Source organism: Nicotiana sylvestris, chromosome 11 (genome assembly GCF_000393655.2).
Source record: "Nicotiana sylvestris chromosome 11, ASM39365v2, whole genome shotgun sequence".
Lineage (NCBI taxonomy): Eukaryota > Viridiplantae > Streptophyta > Magnoliopsida > Solanales > Solanaceae > Nicotiana > Nicotiana sylvestris.
The window spans coordinates 138201005-138222654 of record NC_091067.1 but is presented as its reverse complement, the minus strand read 5'-3'; the positions used below and the strand labels follow the sequence as shown (position 1 = coordinate 138222654).

The following is a 21650-nucleotide window of genomic DNA, read 5'->3' as shown; positions in this document are numbered from 1 at the left end:
GGTTGGTTTCGACAGATCGAGAGAGGATCAGGAGATTTGTTGATGGTCTTACTTATCATCTCTGTATTCTTATGACCAGAGAGAGTGATGGATGCTATGTTCGAGGAGATGGTTGATATCGCTTGTGAGATTGAGTCAGTTCACCATCAGGAGCGAGAGGATAGGGAGGCCAAGAGGCCTCGAGGATCGGGCAGTTATAATGGTGCTCCTTCTAGGGGCCAGTTTCAGCATGGTAGAGGCCGTTTATTCAGGCCTGCTCAGTCAGCCCGCCCAGGTTATCGTGGGGCATCTTCAGGTCATGGTTATCATGGATCTCAGTAGGGCTAGTCCTCACTCAGCGCCCTTCCAGCTTAGAGTTCATCTTGTGCCCCATTAGCTCAGGGCTCTTCTATGCCGAGTGCATTTGCTAGTGCGGTCAGGCTCATTTCTATGCTATCCCAGGTAGACCGGATGCTATTGCTTCAAATGTTGTCATTACAGGTATTGTTTTAGTCTGCCACAGAGATGCCTCTGTATTATTTGATCCAGGTTCCACCTTTTTTTATGTGTCCTCATATTTTGCTCATTATTTGGGTACGCCCCTTGAGTTTCTTGCTTTACTTATTCATGTATCTACCCCAGTGGGTGATACTATTATTGTAGACCATGTGTACCGGTCGTGTGTGGTGATATTGGGGGTCTAGAGACCCGAGTGGATATATTACTACTGAGCATGGTGGATGTTGATGTCATTTTGGGCATGGATTGGCTATCTCCGTGTCATGCTATTCTAGACTGTCATGCTAAGACAGTCACATTGGCTATACCGGGTGTGCCACGGATCGAGTGGCGAGGTGTGACTGATTACGTTCCTAGTAGAGTGATCTCTTTCTTGAAGGCCCAATGTATGGTTGGGAAGGGTTGTCTTTCATATCTAGCATTTGTGAGGGATGTCGGAGCTGAGACTCCCAGTATTGATTTTGTTCTAGTTGTGAGGGATTTTCCCGATGTGTTTCCTGCAGACCTGTCGGGCATGCCACAGGATAAGGATATTGATTTTGATATTGACCTGGTGCCGGTCACTCAGCCCATTTCTATTCCGTCGTATCGTATGGCACTAGCAGGGTTGAAGGAGTTAAAGGAGCAGCTTCAGGAGCTCTTAGATAAGGGGTTCATTCAGCCTAGTGTGTCACCTTGGGGTGCACCGGTTCTATTTGTGAAGAAGAAGGATGACACAATGAGAATGTGCATTGATTATAGGCAATTGAACAAGGTAACAATTAAGAACAAGTATCCTTTGCCTCTCCTTGATGAATTATTTGATCAGCTCCAGGGAGCGAGGGTGTTCTCCAAGATTGATCTTCGTTCGGGTTATCACCAATTGAAGATTAGTGATTCGGATATTCTTAAGATGGCTTTCAGGACCCGTTATGGTCATTATGAGTTCTTGGTGATGTCTTTTGGGCTGACCAATGCCGCAACAACGTTCATGCATTTGATGAATAACGTATTCTGTCCTTATCTTGATTCGTTTGTCATCGTCTTCATTGATGATATTCTGGTGTATTCGCGTAGCCAGGAGGAGCACGTGGAGCATTTGAGAGTTCTGTTGCAGAGATTGAGGGAGGAGAAGCTTTATGCAAAATTCTTCAAGTGTGAGTTTTGGCTTGGTTTAGTGGCTTTCTTGGGGCACGTGGTGTCCAGCGAGGGTATTCAGGTTGATCCGAAGAAGATAGAGGTGGTTCAGAGTTGGCCCTGACCGTCCTCAGCCATAGAGATTCGCGGCTTTATTGGTTTGGCAGGCTATTATCGCCGGTTTGTTCAGGGATTCTCATCCATCGTATCGCCCTTGACCAAGTTGACTCATAAGGGTGCTTCATTTCTATGGTTGGACGAGTGTGAGGAGAGCTTTCAGAAACTCAAGATAGCTTTGACCACAGCTCCAGTGTTGGTTTTGCCATCAGCTTCAGGTTCATATACCGTGTATTGTGATGCTTCGAGAGTTGGGATTGGTTGTGTATTGATGCATGAGGGTAAAGTTATTGCTTATGCTTCTCGTCAGTTGAAGCATCATGAGAAGAACTACCTCGTGCATGATTTGGAGTTGGCTGCCATAGTTCATGCATTAACGATTTGGAGGCATTACTTCTATGGCATATCTTGTGAGGTATTCACTAATCATCGTAGTTTTCAGCATTTGTTCAAGCAAAAGGATCTTAATTTGAGGAAGCGGAGATGGTTGGAGTTGCTTAAAGATTATGATATCACTATATTGTACTATCCAGGAAAAGCCAATGTGGTGGCCGAATTTGAGCCGAAAGGCAGTGAGTATGGGGAGTTTTGCATATATTCCAGTTGGGGAGAGACCTCTTGTAGTTGATGTTCAGGACTTGGCTAATCAATTTGTAAAATTAGATATTTCATAGCCCAGTCGGGTGTTGGCTTGTGTGGTTTTTCGGTCTTCCTTATATGAATTATGATCGCATCAGAGAGCGCCAGTATGATGATCCGCATTTGCTTGTCCTTAGAGACAGAGTTCAACATGATAATTCTAGAGATGTGACTGTTGGTGATGATGGAGTGTTGAGGATACAGGGCCGGATTTGCGTGCCCAATGTGGATGGGCTTCGGGAGTTGATTCTAGAGGAGGCCCATAGCTCGCGGTATTCCATTCATCCGGGTGCCGCGAAGATGTGTCATGATTTGAGGCAGCACTATTGGTGGAGAAGAATAAAGAAAGATATTGTGCGATTTGTAGCTCGGTGTCTCAATTGTCAGCATGTGAAATATGAGCATCAGAGACCGGGTGGCTTGCTACAGCAGATGGATATTCCTGAGTAGAAGTGTGAGAGAATCACTATAGACTTTGTTGTTGGACTTCCACGGACTTTGAAGAAGTTCGATGCTATTTGGATGATTGTGGATCGACTGACAAAGTTCGCGCATTTCATTCCTGTGTGTACTACCTATTTTTTAGAGCGGTTGGCAAGGATCTATATTCGAGAGATTGTTCGTTTGCATGGTGTCCCAATTTCCATCATTTCAGATAGAGGTATTCAGTTTACTTCGCAGTTTTAGAGGGCCGTGCAGAGAGAGTTGGGTACTCATGTAGTATTGAGCACAGCTTTTCATCCTCAAACAAACGGGCAGTCCGAGCGTACTATTTGGATATTGAAGGACATGTTGCGTGCTTATGTCATTGATTTTGGAGGATCATGGGATGAGTTCCTACTGCTTGCAGAGTTTGCCTACAACAACAGCTACCAGTCGAGTATTCAGATGGCTCCATATGAGGCTTTGTATGGGAGGCGGTGTAGATCTCCAGTTGGTTGGTTTGAGCCTGGTGAGGCTAGGCTATTGGGGACTGATTTGGTACAGGATGCTTTGGAAAAGGTGAAGGTGATTCAGGAGAGGCTTCGTACAGCACAGTCGAGGCAAAAGAGTTATGCTGATAGGAAGGTTCAAGATATGTCCTACATGGTTGGCGAGAAGGTTCTGTTGAAGGTTTCACTCATAAAGGGTGTTATGAGGTTTGGGAAGAAAGGGAAATTGAGTCCTCGGTTCATTGGGCCTTTTGAGGTGCTCCGGAGGATTGGGGAGGTGGCTTATGAGCTTGCTTTACCACCCAACTTGTCGAGTGTGCATCCGGTATTTCATGTTTCTATGCTCCAGAAGTATATTAGGGATCCGTCTCATGTTTTGGATATCAACACGGTTCAGTTAGATGATGAGTTGACCTATGATGTAGAGCCAGTAGCTATTTTGGGTCGTCGGGTTCAAAAGTTGAGGTCAAAGGATATAGCGTCAGTGAAAGTGTAGTGGAGAGGTCAGCTTGTGGAGGAGGCTATCTGGGAGACCAAGCAGGAGATGCGGAGTAGATATCCTCACCTGTTTGAGGCTTCAGGTATGTTTCTTGACTCGTTCGAGGATGAACGTTTGTTTAAGTTGGGGAGGATGTGACGACTCAGCCAGTCGTCTCATGAGTTACCGCTATGTTTTCCCCCATTTCTGCTTCTTTATGCTTCGTTATCCATGTTTTATGTGATTGGGTTGATTAGTTTGAGTTCGGAGAGGATTTCGTAAGAAATGAGACACTTAGTCTCTTTTAAGAAGGTTTAAGTTGGAAAAGTCAACTAGATGTTGATTTATATGTTAGAGGGCTCAGATGTGAGTTCTGGTGGTTCGGTTAGCTTCGGGAGGTGATTTGTCACTTAGGAGCGTGATCGAAATGGGTCCTGGAGGTTTGGAGTAGAATTAAGCTTGAATTAGCGAAGTGTTCATTTTGGCGATTTCCGGTTGTAGGCGAGATTTTGATATAGGGGTCAGAATGGAATTCCGAGAGTTGCAGTAGCTTTGTACGACATTTGGGATGTTTGTGTAAAATTTCAAGTCATTCGGACGTGGTTTGCTTGGGTTTTTTATCGAAAGCGTATTTCGGAAATATTTTAAAAACTTAGGTTTGAATCCGAGGTATTTTGGCTGATTTGATGTCGTTTGAGGTATTTTGATGATTGGAACAAGTTTGAATAAGGTATTGGGTCACGTTTGTGCTTTTGTTTGAGGTCCCGGGGGCCTCGGTGTGATTTCAAATGGTTAACGGGAAGATTTGAGACTTGAGAGATTGCAGAAATTGCTGCTTCTAATGTTTTCGCACCTGCAGTTTGGGGGCCGCATGTGCGAGGGAGAAGCCGCAGAAGCGGTTTAGGAGGGGAGTGTCAGGAAACCGCAAATGCGGTTGTGGGGGCCGCAAATGCGGAAGAAGGATCGCAGATGCGGCAGTGGCCGACTTTAGTGATTTTCGCAGAAACGGAGTGTTAATCGCAAATGCGGTACCGCAGAAGCAGATTTTGGACCGCATATGTGGGTATGCCTGGGCAGAACATATAAGTTATTTCATTTTCGCGAGTTTGAGTTATTCCACCATTTTTGACTCCGGCTTGAGAGCTTTTGGACGATTTGGAAGAGGGATTTCAAGGGAACTTCGTTAAGGTAAGGATTTTGGACCTAAAACAAATTTCAATGGTAGTATTTCATGGATTAAGACTGAAATTAAGGGAATTAAAAAGGCTAAAAATGGGGATTAGGGCTTGAGTTTAAGAAGCCTTGAATTGAGGATTTGAGGGGTCATTTGAACTCCGATTTTGGTATTCTTGATATGTATAGATTCGTGGGGAGATGAGGAATTTATTGATGCAAAAAATTCTGAGTTTTGAGAAGTGGGCCGGGGGCTCGAATTTTGGTAATTTCGGGATTTGTGCCCTTTATTGATTTTTTTCGCTTGGGCCTTGTTCCCTTAGCATATTTTGATGTTCTCATTCTGATTTTGGATATATTCGATGCGTGTGGACGCCGATTCGAGGGGCAAAGGCATTGCGAGCTAGAGATTTAGCCGATTCGAGGTGAGTAATGATTGTAAATGATGCTCTGAGGGTTTGAAATCCCGGATTGCACATCGTAGTGCTATATTGAGGTGAGGCACACACTTGATGACGAGCGTGGGGTCGTGCACTATTGGAGATTGTGACTTGATTCGTCCCAATTGATGATTTTACCGCGTATTTGATTGAAAACTATTTGCTATCATCATTATTTGGGCTGAATGCCATATTTAGGCTTCGTGCCAACTATTTGAACGCTTCGGGGATTTTTTTTTTTACCATTTCCTCACTGTTTTGACTTATTTCTTGAACTCAGTCTCGTTATTTTTCCACCGTTTTACCACTCATCCATTTTTACTCAGTTTTGAGACTTAAATGATATTTTAAATGATGTTTTGGGCTGAGAGATACTGTTTTACTATTGCCCGAGGGGCTTGTGATGATTTTCGGACTGAGTAAGGCCGAGGGCCTAGTTATGAGGATATACCGGTACTGATATGAGGCCGAGGGCCTGAGATACATATATACGCCATGAGGTGGAGGCCGAGGGCCTAGACTTGATGCCACGAGATGGCTTGATATTGCGCTTGGGCTATAAGGGGGCCCTCCCGGAGTCTGTATACCCCCAGTGAGCGCGGGTACCTATTGTGATGTGAGATTGAGACCGAGGGGCTGGATTGTTTTGAGATTGAACCCGAGGGGCTGGTACTATTCTAAGATGTTGCCCGAGGGGCGGATTTGTTGATACTGTGTCCGAGGGGCGAACTTCTATTTATTTACTTACCTGTCAATTACTTGTTTTACTTGTTGAAAAGGGATTTTTACTTGACTTTCCACTGTTTTACTGTTTTAAGTGATTCTTTTACTGCTTCATTATGTAATGCCTTGTGCCTTACGCGTTTTCTTACCTTCAATCATTATTTATATTTATTACTCAATGGGTCAGAGTATTAACATTACTCCCTACACCATGTGTGCAGATTCAGGCGTCGCTGGTTCCGCTCCTGAGTGCTAATTCCTCCAGTTCCAAGCGGTATTCGGAGACAACGAGGTAGCTATTGGCGTCTGCAGCCCCGTGTCTCTACTATCTTGTCATTTCTATTTCCTTCAAACATTTGTACTAGATATTGAATTTAGCAGACTTGTATCATGGCCTGTAGATGCTCGTGACTTGTGACACCCCGGTTAGGACTGTGTCAGGTTGGATTTTTCCGCATTGTTATCGTTATTTCCGCTATTCAGGGTTATTAATCATGTTTAGACTATTTTTGTGTTGCTTAACTGTTTTAAAAGGCGAATTGGGTTAAACTGGCTGGTCTTGTCTTCACGACAGGCGCCATCACGACCAGGTTCGGGGTTGGGGTCATGATAATAAATATATCCATATTTTGAGTAATCATCTGTGAAAGTCACAAAATACTCAAAACCGCCTCTTGCTTGGACATTCATTGGACCACACAAATCAGAATGAATTAACTCTAATTTATCACTTGCTCGATTTCCTTTTGAGGGGAAATATGTTTTGTTATTTTTCCTTCTAAACAAGATTCACAAGTTAGTAGTGCTTCCACTTTTAATAAACTTAAAGGTTCATCCTTAACCAACCTTGAAATTTTGTTTAGATTTATATGACCCAAACACAAGTGCCATAAATATGTTTCACTCAATTCAGAAGAACGTTTTCTCTTATTTGGTAAATTAATATAATTCAGTTCTTTAGGTTATAACGGTTTAGAAATAGAGTCAACAATAAAAAGACCATTAATCAATGTAGTCGAAGAGAGATAACATTTATTATGACTAATAACACATTTATCAATATCATGAAAATTAATGTCATAACTATTTCTCATAGCACTAGAAACTGAAATTAAATTCCTTCTACATATATTGTGTCTTTTAAAGCTAATACTCTATCACTACCAAACGAAATACTAGTTACTATTATTTAGAAGCCGCACTTATGGTGTACGAACATTGGGACGAACACTGCAATTTCAAAAAATTTAAGAGTAAATAGGTAATTCTTTATACCTTCTCAAGGGACACGTGTGCTACTATTAATTTGACCAAATTAACCACGTGTACTGCACTTACATTCAATTATAGTCTATAGTAGTACATCATAACTCATAATTTATCTCTTATTTAGAAGACCATCTCTGTTTGTGAGTATCTCAGCTTTTTTCTACTCTTTTTCTGTTCTTCAATCTTTTAAATTTTAAAAATTTTGTGGTTGCTTATGGCGTTAACTCTACTGTCCTTGTGATTTTTAGTAGATTCTACTTCATTCTCCTTCTTTCTTTGTTGCACCCATTTCTTGGTGATGTGATGTTGATAGATCCAATTTGATTTTCTTCATATCTTAGATTTTTCGCTCTCTGCAATTTTCCTCTTGCTTAGCTACTTTAAGAGATTTGAGTTTTCTCCTATTTTTTATTTTTTTTAATTTCATGGATTCTGTCTCTTTCTAATTTTATCACTTGCTTGATACTAATGTTCCAGCCTCTGTTGTGTTTGTTTTTACATTCTTTTGAATAGTTTCTTGCTAGATCTACATACATGTCAGAAGTTCTATCTAATTTTCATATGCATGCTTGGAAATAAATACTTAGGTGCGTGTTTTTTGTTTCTAATTTTGGTTGTGTAACGGTGTTTTTGTGTGCAAATTTTATTATTTGAAGTTGCCTATTTAAGGTGAATTCAAAAAGTTTATTTTTCTGATTTTCTTTAGATTTGATTTCTTGGTTCTTAAAAAAGTGGATCTAAAGTAGTGAGATACTTCTGCTCTCCAGTTTTTGTTCTCTCTCTTATGAGTTTTGTGTAATATGTGATTCCTATAAATACCTCTCACCATTACCATACAGTTGTAGAGGTATGCACATAAGGTGTTTGATAAGGAAATCTTTTGCGAGGCACTATTTGGTTCTTAAACTCTTCATTATTTCAATGTATTTCATGCATTGCAACAGACATGGGGTGGTCTTCTGTTTTGAAACCATGACAAGCATAAACCAATGACCTGATCGAGAAAAAAGTCATTGGCGAATTTGAGAGGAGCTGACTCGATGAACAGGAAAACTACTATCAATTGATAGGAATCATCATGCATAATCAATAAACCATGGTAAACATCAAAATGTGCATATCTCATGATGCACTATGCTATTCTGGAAAAGATCTATTATTGGGCTCAATTCATGATTGATACAAATAGGAGTTCATTCTTTTGAATGTGGCAATGATGCTGGTCATGGCTATTTAACTGATGCACAAAGCGTTATAATTTTTTTTAAAGTTATTGTAGCTACATATAGTGAATATGATATCAAAGTCATTTGTTTCAAGGGTTGGGCACTTGGGCATGTCACACAACAAAATGATGAAGGAATTTGCATTGGAGGTTTGAGAAGAATGCAAGTCGATATTATTCTTACTTTCTTTTTTCCTGGTATTTGTTTCTTCTTTTCATTTTTGTTTTGGTACTGCTTCATGTTGTGTGGAGTATTTTGTAACTATGAACAAATTATTCCTTTCTTCAAAGTTATGTGAAATATGTCTTGAATCATCAGATCCACACTCCAAAGAAGAATGTGAAGAAGGAAAAAGAAAATTTACTAACTTGCTAAACCATATATAATGACGCATTGTAAACTTCTGTTATGTTCTTTTCTATGTGTCTATGTGATCTTTGGTGACATTTAGGGAAAACATGATTACTATAAGAGCACAAACTAACTCATATTTTGTTGGTTAGTCTTATTGAGCAAGAAATTCGTTTATACCTATTTGTACTTTGAAGTTGTACTCCACATTCTTTAGTATAATCATGTTTATTAGATGTGGGTATATTTTTCACCATACATTTGTGTTTATATATCTATCAGTTTCTTGCTTGGAATTAAAGTTTAGTTGATGTTATAGTATAAAAGTATAAGGAGATTTAAGAAATCATGCTCAATATATAGAGTAGTAAATAGTTACAACAATATTATGGTTCAACTTTCTGTACTACAGAATTAAGTGATTGGCTTAACGAGTTTTGTCAAAGGCGAAAAGCTCTAAAAAACATTCCATACGTATTGGGGCTTTAAGCGCAAAACGCAATTGAAGTGTGGGTTTTAGTAAAAAAAAAAGGTGGAATAAAGGAAAAAAATAAAAATATATATGTAATTTAGGGAAAAAGTAAGTCTTTTCCTTAATAACTAATATACTTATTTGCCAATTATATTTGTTGTTTAGTACCGTTCCATTCAAAATAGAATTCATGGGCAATGAGTGTTCACGCCTTAGTGCTTTGCATACACTAGAGCACAACTTAAGCGAGAGGAAGCACCATCCGTGAGCGTTTTTGAGCTTCAGGGCTAAAGCGTGCCCCTTTGACAACACCGGGCTTAACCACAACATCTTGGTGGTAAATTGAATTCAGAGTTTATTTGTGCCGCAGAGTTATGCGATTTCATGTGTTTTATCTACCTTTTGGATAATTAGTGTTAGAATATTATTATTAATCTTTATATTATGTGATGTATGAATTCATATTCATGTTGTGGTATCGTGTCAATTGTCAATAGCTTCTCCTAAAATGCGAAGTCTACCTTTTGATCTATATAATGAATGGCCTCGATCTTCTGTTGGAAGGTAATATCTCTATTTCTACGCAATAACTCTTATTTCATTGCTAAAATATGTATTTTTGGTAGTTAAGTGTTGATGATAATAGTGAAGATATATTAATGAGATGGCTCATTAATACTTGTGGAACATGATTGTATTTGATGGTCATAATTGAATACCCATGCAAAGTTCATGCTACTTCTCAACAGACAAGCAGTTGATCAGATGTGCTTAATCCACCGATTTATTGTTTGAGAAATTTGAGAAGCCTAAAATATCAGGTATAGTTCTACTGAGACAGTTCTACTTATCGTTTTATCATTGTGGGTTGGCACGGACAAACTTGATGATGTTCTGTTCCCTTGCATGTAACAGGTTGGTAATTTGAAGGCAACCGATTCTTTATGTTTTCTCCCTCGATTGAAACTGTCTAAAAGGTAATTAATTTTTTTTACAATATTATTTTTTGCTGAGGAGAAGTTCATGTAGTACTTTTCACAATAAAGATAGTTACTTTGAACAAAAAGTAGTTCGTATAATAGTACTTTTCACAATAAAGACTGTTCTTTGGTGAAAAAAAATTCTTAGTTTCACTACAAAATACAAAATATTTTTTTCCATAGTTCAAAATCTTAAGGTTTAAAAATATATTAAAGATTTGATTATATAACATTCTTCACGTGAAGTTTATCAGGAGAAAGAAAATATAAAATCTTTGAGTGTGCCCTACATTTTGATCAAGGTGCAATTACCCAGTGTTTTGTATAGCGTGCGGCGACAAATAGCGAAGAGGGCCCGCTTCAATGAGGCGATAGACGCGCAGCAAAGTGCTTGCCTTTTTTATGTGAAGCGACAATTTATACAAAAAAATAAAATATTATATATATAACTAAAAACTCAATAACAATGATATATTAATAAATATATCAATTCACAATATGCAATTAATTCTACTCTATAACTGAAAAAGGAGGAAATTTCAGGTTTGAAGTTTTGAAGAAGTTCTTTGCCTCTGCCTCTACAAAAACAGGGCACAGTACTGCTGCTCAATAAAAAATAGAGCAACAAAAAAAGAAGAAGAAGAGAAGACCAGAAGAAGAACGGAAAAAAACAGAGAATAAAAAGACTCTCTGTCCTTTTTTTGTTGCACTGTTGCTCGACAACAAACAGAGGAAAAAATTAGAAAGATGAAGAGAAGATCAGAAGAAAAGAAAAACGAAAAAAAACAGAGTAACAGACAGACTCTCTGTTCTGCACTGTTGCTCGGCAAAAAACAGAGCAATAAATAAAAAGAAGATGTCACGACCCTAACCCCGAACCCGGTCGTGATGGCGCCTCTCGTGAAGACAAGGCCAGCCAGTCTAACCCAATTCATCTTTTAAAGCAGTTAATTATCACAAATATAGTCTAAACATGGTTTAATAATACTAAATAGCGGAAAATATAGATAAAAATGTGGAAATCCAGCCCGACACAGCCCTAACCGGGGTGTCACAAGTCATGAGCATCTATGAGTCATAATACAACAACAACAACAACCCAGTATAATCCCACTAGTGGGGTCTAGGGAGGGTAATATGTACGCAGACCTTACCCCTACTCCGAGGGGCAGAGAGGCTGTTTCCAGGAGACCCTCGGCTTAAGAAAGCGACAAGAGACGATATTTTAGTACTATCAATAGACTCATAATAAAATAACATAAAATAACATACCATAACATAAAATAAAAATAACATCAATATAAGAAATATAGGAAGTACGAAAAAGATGGAAGATATAATAATATCCAGCAGATAAAGCCCTGCATCAGTAGCTGACCAGTAGCATCCTAAGACTAACTCCTAACTGGATAGTCTCACTTTAGTGCGCTGTAGAAATACTCACAACTTCCCCCTAGCCTACAACCTTAATGCTCGACCTCCACAACTCCCTGTCAAGGGCCATGTCCTCAGTAATCCTAAGTCGCGCCATTTCCAGCCTGATCACCTCTCCCCAATACTTCTTAGGTTTCCCTCTACCTCTCCTTGTGCCCACCACAGCCAGTCATTCACACCTCCTCACCGGTGCCTCAGTGCTCCTCCTCTGAATGTGCCCGAACCATCTAAGTCTTGCTTCCCGCATCTTGTCCTCCATAGGGGCCACGCCCACCTTCTCTCGAATATCTTCATTCCTAATCTTATCCATCTTTGTATGCTCGCACATCCACCTCAACATCCTCATCTCTGCTACTTTCATCTTCTGGATGTGTGAGTTCTTAACCGGCCAACACTCGGTCCCATACAACATGGAAGGCCTAACCACTGCTTTATAAAACTTACCTTTTAGTAACATTGGCACTTTCTTGTCACACAGGACTCCCGACGCTAACCTCCACTTCATCCACCCCACCCCTGTACGGTGTGTAACATCCTCGTCGATCTTCCCGATCACCTGAATAACTGACCCAAGGTACTTGAAACTACTCCTCTTAGGAATGACTTGAGAGTCAAGCCTCACTTCCACTCCCGCTTCCGTCGGCTCGGCCCCAAATTTGCACTCGAGGTATTCTGTCTTCGTCCTGCTCAACCTGAAGCCTTTAGACTCAAGGGCCTGTCTCCAAACCTCTAGCCTCTCGTTGACGCCGCCTCGTGTCTCATCGATTAGAACTATGTCATCAGCAAATAGCATGCACCATGGCACATCTCTTTAAATATGATGAGTTAGTGCATCCATCACCAGGGCAAATAGGAAAGGACTGAACGCAGACCCTTGGTGTAACCCCGTAACAACCGAAAAATGCTCGGAGTCGCCTTCTGCTAAATCCAATAACTAGTACCATGTCCGTAAGGAATATAAAAGACAATATAATAGAGCCACAGGGCTGTGGACGTCAACAGCTACCTCGTAATCCCTGAAAGCCACCTGAAACTAGAGGAATCAACACTCAGAAGCGGAACCAGCAACGCCTGAATCTACACACATGGTGCAGGAAGTAATGTGAGTACTCTGACCTAGTTAGTAATAAATATAAATAATGACTGAAGATAAAAAAAAATCACGTAAAAACACAAGGCATTCCATACTGAAGCAGTAAAATCACTTTAAACAGTAAAGCAGTGAGAAATCAAGTGAAAATCCCTTTTTCCAACAAGTAAAACAAGTAGTTTACAAGTGAGTAACAAAATGGAAATTCACCCCTCGGGCATGGTATCAACAAATCCGCCCCTCGAGCTCAATCTCAGAACAGTACTAGCCCCTCGAGCTCAATCTCAGAGCAGTACCAGCCCCTCGGGCTCAATATCAGAATAGTAACAGCCCCTCGAGCTCAATATCAGAACAGTAATAGCCCCTCAGGCTCAATATCAAATCAGTAACAGCCCTTCGGGCTCAATATCAGAACAGTAATAGCCCCTCGGGCTCAATATTAGATCACAATGGGTATCCGCGCTCAATGGAGGTGTACAGACTCCAGGAGGGGCCCTTTACGGCCCAAGCACAATATCAAGCCATCTCGTGGCATCAAATCTAGGCCCTCGGCCTCATATCAATCAAGCCACCTCGTGGCGTATATAAGTATCCCATGCCCTCGGCCTCATATCAGTACCAGTGTATCCTCACAACTATGCCCTCGGCCTTTAATCAGTCCAAAATCATCACAAGCCCCTCGGGCAATAGTAAAACAACATTTCTCAGCCCAAAACATAATTTAGAATATCATTTAAATCTCAAAACTGAGTAAAATGATTGAGTAGTAAAACAGTGGAAAAATAACAGAACTGAGTTCAAGTAATAAGTTAAAACAGTGAGGAAATGGTAGTAAAAATCCCCGAAGGATTCAAATAGTTGGTACGAAGCCCAAATATGGCAATTATCCCAAAGCATAATGAAAACAAATAAGGCTCAGTCAAATACGCGGTAAAATCATCAATGCGGGATGGACCAAGTCACAATTCCCAATAGTATACGACCATACACTCGTCATCAAACGTGTGTCTCACATCAATATAGCACTACGATGTGCAATCCGGGGTTTCAAACCCTCATAGCATCATTTACAATCATTACTCACCTCAATCCGAGAAAAATCCTACTTTGAAATGCCTTTTCCCCTCGAATCGGCCTCCAATCGATCCGAATCTAGCCATATTTAATTCAATTCAGTCAATACTAATTATAGGCATTAATTCCATATGAAAATACAAATATAACAAAATCCGAAATTAACCCAAAATTTGCCCGTGGGGCCACGTCTCGGAATCCGACGAAACTCACAAAATCCGACAACCCATTCAACCACGAGCCTAACCATATCAATTTTACCAAAATCCGACATCAACTCGACCCTCAAATCTTCAAATTAAACCAAGAGGGTTTTCAAGATTTTACCAACTAAAATCACCAATTAAATGTTAAAAACAACGACGGATTCGAGTAATTTAACTAAAATTGAGTTAAGAACACTTACCCCGATGTTTTCCTTGAAAATCTCTCAAAATATCGCCTCACCCGAGCTCCCTTGGTCCAAAAATGGAAGAGTGAGACGGGTTTGGACTTTATTCTGCTGCCCAGGGATTTGTTCTTCGCGTTCGCGGTTCTCCTCTCACGTTCGCGAAGAACAAAATTTCAAAAAATCATTTTCCAAACTCTTCTCGGATAGCCTCTAGTATAATGGCCATAACTTTTGCTTTATATATCCAAATGACTAATATAATAAGTTTTTGGAAACTAGATTCAAAGTTCTACAACTTTTGTTTTTGAATCATCTCAAAATTCATTCTAGATTGAGAGATATGAGCCTCCGAAGTAAGACCTGCGTAACAGAATTTCTTCTTCTTCGCGAACGCGAAGAACAAAATCCCAGAAGCCAAATCCTTCTTCGTGAACGTGAGAGGACCCTCGTGGACGCGAAGAACAACACCAAATACCAGCTTCAGCTATTGCAAAACAGCCCGAAATGATCCGAAACCACCCCGAAACACACCCGAGGCCTTCGGGACCTCAACCAAACATGCCAATCAATCTTAAAACATCATTCAAACGTGTTCCAATCTTCATAACACTCAAAACAACATCAAAACACAAATTTTACATCGGATTCAAGCCTAAGAATTCCAAAAACTCTCAAATTATGCTTTCAATCAAAAATTCTATCAAACCTCGTCCGAATGACCTGAAATTTTCACACAAGTCATATTCAACACTACGAAGCTACTCCAACTTCCGGAATTTCATTCCGGCCCTCGGATCAAAATCTCACTATCGAACCGAAAACTTCAAAAATTTAACTTTCGGCTTTTCAAGCCTAAATTAGCTAGAGACCTCCAAAATACAATCTGAACACGCTCCTAAACCCGAAATCACCCAACGTAGCTAATGGAACCATCAGAATTCCGTTCTGTGGCCGTCTTCACACTATTCCGACTACGGTGAAATTTCGAGAACTTAAGCTCTCATTTAAGGACCAAGTATCCCAAAACTCTCCGAAACTCCAGATAATTCCTCTCGGCAACTCACAATAGCAGAAACAACTCGGGAATGCAGTTAATAGGGGATCGGGGCGTAAATTCTTAAAACAACAGGTCGGATCATTACAGAAGAAGAAGGAAAAAAAGAAAGAAAGAGAGGAGAAAGAAGAAGAGAAGCTTACCTAGGCTGGGTAGACTTGGGTGCTCTGTTGTTTGAAGGTTGAAGAAGAAAGAAACGTGAAATCACTGCAAGCCCTAATGTTTTAAGCCCTAATCTGCGCCTTTTTCGTTCTTTTTTTCAAAAAGCGATGCCACAGCTCGCCTCTCGCTACATAGCACCTCTTGCTACACAAGCAGAGGCGCTCGCCTTTTACAATCGCAATGCAACAGAGGAAAAATAGCGCAGGCTGCTCGCATCGCCTCGTCTCACGCTATTAGCGTTGAGGCGAGCGCTATTTATAACACTGCAATTACTATAGCCCTTTGTCAGTTTTTTTGTCAATAAAAAGACTTTATGTCTTTTATTCATTACTGTATCCCTTTATACATCGTATCTATTAGAACACTGAAGTATTTACATGAATGTGCTCCTTTTTCATATGATATCACTGTTAGAACACTAAAGTATTTACATGAATGTACTACTTTTTCATATGATATCCTGGATACTCTTGGAAAATTAATGGAAGTGTGGTTACTAGATGTATAATAGTTGGATTAAAAAATACATAAACAATGACAACTGAATTTTCTTCATGAGAATTTATTAGCTAATTCTAATAATCTCAGGTACATTTGAGCTTATAATATGGTATTAATGTGATTAGGCTATTATTATTGAACCATGCACTTTACGCATCAATCCAGATAAAAAATATGCTCGCTTTGCACTTGAAATATGTCAGCAAGCTGCGACTCTCAGGATTATCATGATAAGAAGTTGCTATTGCTTCCCCAAATCTATCATCAGGTAACTGAGCCTCAAAATTTCAGATGTTAGTAGCAAGAAAAGAAGATAACTTTCAAAGACTGATGACATATTAATGTGACAATAAATATGTGTCATAGATAAAGTGTTGTGCATATTTTTCTGAGTCTTATGAGGCATTTCTTAAACTTTGGATACATGATTCAACAATAAATGAACTCCATATTCAAGTTTCAAAAGAATGCAAATAAGGATATTGCAACTTCTTTAAAATGAAATGGAAACACTTAGCAACAAGAGCAATGCCTTGTGAGATCCATCAATTTGTCATCCTTTTTTCACCCCCTTGACAACTATTTCATATAATTCATGGTTCTTTCTCTTATGCAAAAAGAATTTGAGAATTGTTCCTTACATAGGATAAAGTTTTATGGTCTGTCACTTCAAGTCTGTTGGGACAAATATTGTACCATGTTATTATTTATAAGTGATTCAGAGTTGTCAATATCCTTCTAGCGTTTTCCTGGTTATTGAACATAGTGTCGTAAGATAAATTTTTTTCCTCTACCCATGCTTGATTCCTCTCTGTTTCCAAATACTTTTGGTCTCAACAAAAAAGGACCTCTTGCCGTGCACACTCCTAAAATCTTCTACTGATGGCAAGTAAGTTGATTCTAGCAGTAATATGCCTTTGAAGATGGATGCATCAATCACTTATAAAATATTATCCGATATAGGATTTTTTTAACTAAATTGTTTGTGCACTATATAGACTGAAGCAAATCAGATTGATTAATTCTGTAAATCTTTAGATTAAGATGGACTATAAAACTTTATTGCAAAAAATAGAAATAGAAGGATACTGAAAAGTTCAATGTGTTGGGGCACTTCCAACTCTTTGATGAAAGTAAATGCACTTTAACTTCTTGGGAAAGTGCATTGCCGTGTGTTGCATGATATTTTACAGTTCAATCCTTTTCGAGTTTGCCCTTTACATAGGGAGAATAGGAAAAAAATGATTCATGACTTCAATTTTGGTTGTCCTACTATTATTTATTTCTTTGCTAAATTTGATTTAGTGATGCTATGGAAGAAGTCTAACATATTTTACGACTTAAAGTACTTTTCGTGAATGAACTTAACTATTTTGTTGTAGACGTAACTCTTTAATGGATTGGCTTAGTTTGTTTCCAGTTTTGGTAACAACCAACACATTACATATATGCAGAGGTTTCATGCCACTACAAAGTCGATTTTCGTGCAAGTGTTTCTGCAGTTATATTAAGTAGATTCTTTTAGAAAGAATCTAGGTTCTCTAAGCTATTATGTAAAACGTTCTCTATTAGTTTTTTTTTTTCAATAATTTTTTGCATCCGCACACTTTTGATTTTATTTTACAACTTCTATTTGTTTTCTTTGGAGAGTTTGGGTAATATGAATTTCATGCATAGATGAGGTTATTTTAAATTGGTTTGCCTCTTTAGATAAAATATTTGAATTAAAGCATAACTTAATCATTTGTAGGTTGATTACATCAGATTTAGAATATTCTGAAGATGCAGTTGGAAACCAAGTGGATTAAGGGTAACCAAAGTATGTCAAATGCCTTGATAGTTGTTGCTTCAACATTTGCTGACCGATTAGCACAACTGTAGAAGACTAATCTTTACTAGCGATCTTAGAACCTTAAAGTGTCTACACTCAGAAGTTACATCGCCCGATCGCTCTTAAAGATCTACTTATTGCTAGCACTCCAATGTACGGAGATTGAAGAGTTGCAGAATAAAATTATTGAATTATTTCAAGCTCTCGTTTTTGAAGAGAGAGGATAATTAACATATCATTTGTAGCAGACATATAATGTACAACAAGTAAATGTCGATATCGCATTAATTTAAATATTTCTGTTGATGCAATGCCACTATTTCGCTAGACTGGACTTCAAAATTTTCAAACGAGACACCCTGAGTTGCATATCCGAGGTATCAAGTACCAATTTTTCAGATGGCAGTCATATTTTCATTGCTCCACTTGAGTTGTTAATAGTGAGTTGAAAGTTTAATGTAGAAACAAATTATCAATATTGAACTGAGATATCGGGCATAGCCTGTGCATAGCACGGGCACGACCCGTCTAGTATTTCCTAATGCTAAAGTTGGGGTTGTAGAACCATCTACTTGATAAACATTCATTTCTTCTCTACTTAGCCACCGTGTTACCTAAAACCCCTATAAATAAGCGCAGGCACGATTAGTGGCTCCCAAATCTACACACCATGACATGGTAGAAACAGCCGCTAAGAGAGTTTTAATGACAAGTAGATGTAAATCACCTGATTTATTATTCAGCTTGGCCAGATAAGCCGGACACCGCTTCTTATGATGCTCAGGCTTCTTGCAGTAATAACACTTGCCCTTAACCTTCTTCACACCAGCAGTTCTACCACCAGCAGAGAGTTTTTTAGCCTTTTTATTCTTCTACCTGCCTCTCGGCTTAGAAGAAGAACCTGCTTTAAAATTCAATGCCACGGGAGGAGCTTGTTGCTTGATAATAGTCACTGCCGACTGCAGCTCATTCAATAAATTTCGCAAGTGACAAATCCTTTTTGTTCATGTTATAATTAAGGCGAAACTGCTGAAAAATGTCTGGCAGAGTCTGTAGGATCATTTCAACCTGCGTATCCTTATCAATGTTAGCTCCAAGGACCTCCAGTTCATTCAGAAGACTGATCATCTTTAGAACATGATCCCTAACAGATGAACCTTCAACCATTTTGGTATTCAGAAGAGCTTTCATGGCAGTCTGCTTAGCCTCACGATTCTGATCTCCAAACATTTCTTTGAGATTTTCTAGAATGTCATAAGAAGACTCCATAGACTGATGCTGATGTTGTAGAATATTTGACATAGATGCCAGAATGTAACATCACGCCATCTCATCAGCCTTAACCCTTTTTCGGTAAGCCTTTCGTTCATCATTCGTAGCATCGTCTCCAAGTTTTTCTGAACACACCTCATCGAACACAAATTTTTACTCTTCAACAATTAGGGCAATATCCAAGTTTCGTTTCCAATTAGCATAATTCGGACTCTCAAGTTTGTTTTGAGTAAAAATAGCAGTAAGGGGATTGAAAGCAGTCATTGTTAATCTGAGAGACAATTAAATAAATAGATCAAAATCAGTCATGTGTTATTGAATATTAAAATTCAAAACACACTACATAAATATAACCCATGCACCTTGAACAACAAATTTGGATGGAAAAAGAGTTATTCTTGCAATATACATATGTAATGACAAATTATTCACTCCATGAATTTAAACAGCTCATGCTCAGATGGAGAGTAAATAGTTAATTTAAGTCAAGTGAATATCAACATTCAATATATACTAGTCCCATTGAAACAACATGCATACTCAGATGGAGAATAAATACAAATAATCAACAACTAGTATAACCTAGTGATTATCCGTAATGATTTTATCCGATATGGAAGAAGACCTATGCCAACGTGTAAAAACATTATATCACCAGAATTTAACCCTGGATTCCATAGGAAATGATCCCTACCACCATTGGATTAAAAACAACTCAAAAATATTTTGAAAAATTTCCAGAAAATTAAAAAAATCCAAAACACAATCTAAACGAACCCGAAAGTCCAAAATGGCTTGCATCATGAGCAAAGATGATGAGTATTGCTCACTAGACCATTTCGCATGGACCTGCCAAGTTTCAGGTCAATCGGAGTCTTTCAACATGTTGACCTTCGATTTTCTGGCCAATTCGGCCATATAGTGACTTTTGCGTTTTTCATGGATTAACAAAATTTTCAGATTATTATAATCAAATATCATCAAAATAATCAGTTATTACATGATTTTCAGAATAAGCATAATACGCAAAACAAATATTCATGCTAAAAATAATGCCATTTTACAGAAAAACAATCTTTGCATGTAATTCAAAACTTGTATATTAACATGATACTACTTTTCATTGTTCATCCTAATCATTTAATTAGACGTGAGTAGGCTATGATACAATTTGTTGGATTATATACCGCAGCGGAAGCAATTACAGTATCATATTCACGTGTAAATTAAATAATTAGCACATATGGAGATTATTCGAGTTACCTCTTGAAGCGTGAACAAAGCAGATTAATCTCAGTCTCCAGTTCTAGAGTTGCAAGTCCGGGATCTCAGTAAAACCTCTACAGTCTTCTACCGTGTTATTCAAATAATATTCGGAAAGGGAGAATTTCGGGTGGGCGAAATTTCAAGGAAGAAAACGTGTAAAAACCATTGCAAAAAACGGCCAGCCCTATATGGAGTATATATAGCTACATTTTTTAAGTTAAAACCATTTTCCAAAACCTGTTAGGTTTTTTTCTTCCACTAAGGAAGGTTTCCTTTATTTTCTACTCTCTCTGTTCCAATTTATGTGAACTTGTTTGACTGGGCACGAAGTTTAGAAAAAAAAAAGACTTTTAGAATGTGTGGTCCTCAAGTCAAAAAGGGGTCCAAAGTATTTGTGTGGTTATAAAAGCTTCTCAGAAGGGTAGAATTGGGAGTTTAAGCTAAATTATTTCCAAATTTAGAAAGGGGTCATTCTTTTTGGAACATACCAAAAAGAAAATAGATTCACATAAATTGGAACACAAGGAGTATTATTTAGGCACAGTAGGGACCACATAATTTAATTAACAAGCCTTCCTATTATGGAATTAATTTCAAAATTTTAAAATTAATTTCTACCATAATAAATTACGAATTATTCCACTAAAAATTTGTAATTGCACTCCTTAGTTCAATTTCGAAATTCTTTCATAAAACCTTATTTAACTCCCAATGTTAAGATTCAGATACTAACCAATCAAATTAAATTACTGACAATTAATTTATTGATTACTTCCTTTAGATTTTTGCTTAACTTATTTCATGTGTCGGATACAAAATCCACTGGCCGGATTTACACATGAAAACTTATAAGCTTTCATAAAGGAGTATCATCAATCTCAAAAACTGAGACATGGATTCTATCAACTAATTATTACTTCACCAATGTATATTATTATTGTCTAATTTCCCAAGCTTATTGACCCACAAAGAATCTCGTCTTTTAATAAATTAAAGCAATAAATGACACACACAACTAATAATAATTATATCAAGATTAAGACTATAAGTACATTGAATGGATTAGAAAAATTATTTTATTGAGTCAATATAAAATACTTATCTCTACTTGATCCGTTCAATACATACAAAATGTACTAGCACAAGAAGTTAGAATTAAAC

The 21650-nt window shown here is 38.4% G+C and overlaps 1 long non-coding RNA gene across 7 annotated transcripts; it reads left to right on the top strand.

Annotated features, from left to right (window-relative positions):
- The first annotated feature begins 7481 nt into the window (after window positions 1-7481).
- Window positions 7482-18262, top strand: LOC104215132 (uncharacterized). Of its 7 annotated transcripts, none has more exons than XR_011403931.1 (5): window positions 7482-7525; window positions 8706-10255; window positions 10350-10411; window positions 16286-16388; window positions 17871-18262. It is a non-coding gene; the product is annotated as an uncharacterized lncRNA (long non-coding RNA). The 7 variants fall into 7 exon arrangements; XR_011403928.1 differs by lacking the exon at window positions 7482-7525 and adding an exon at window positions 7532-8484; XR_011403930.1 differs by lacking the exon at window positions 7482-7525 and having other exon boundaries at window positions 7532-8808; window positions 9932-10255.
- Window positions 18263-21650: the final 3388 nt, after the last annotated feature.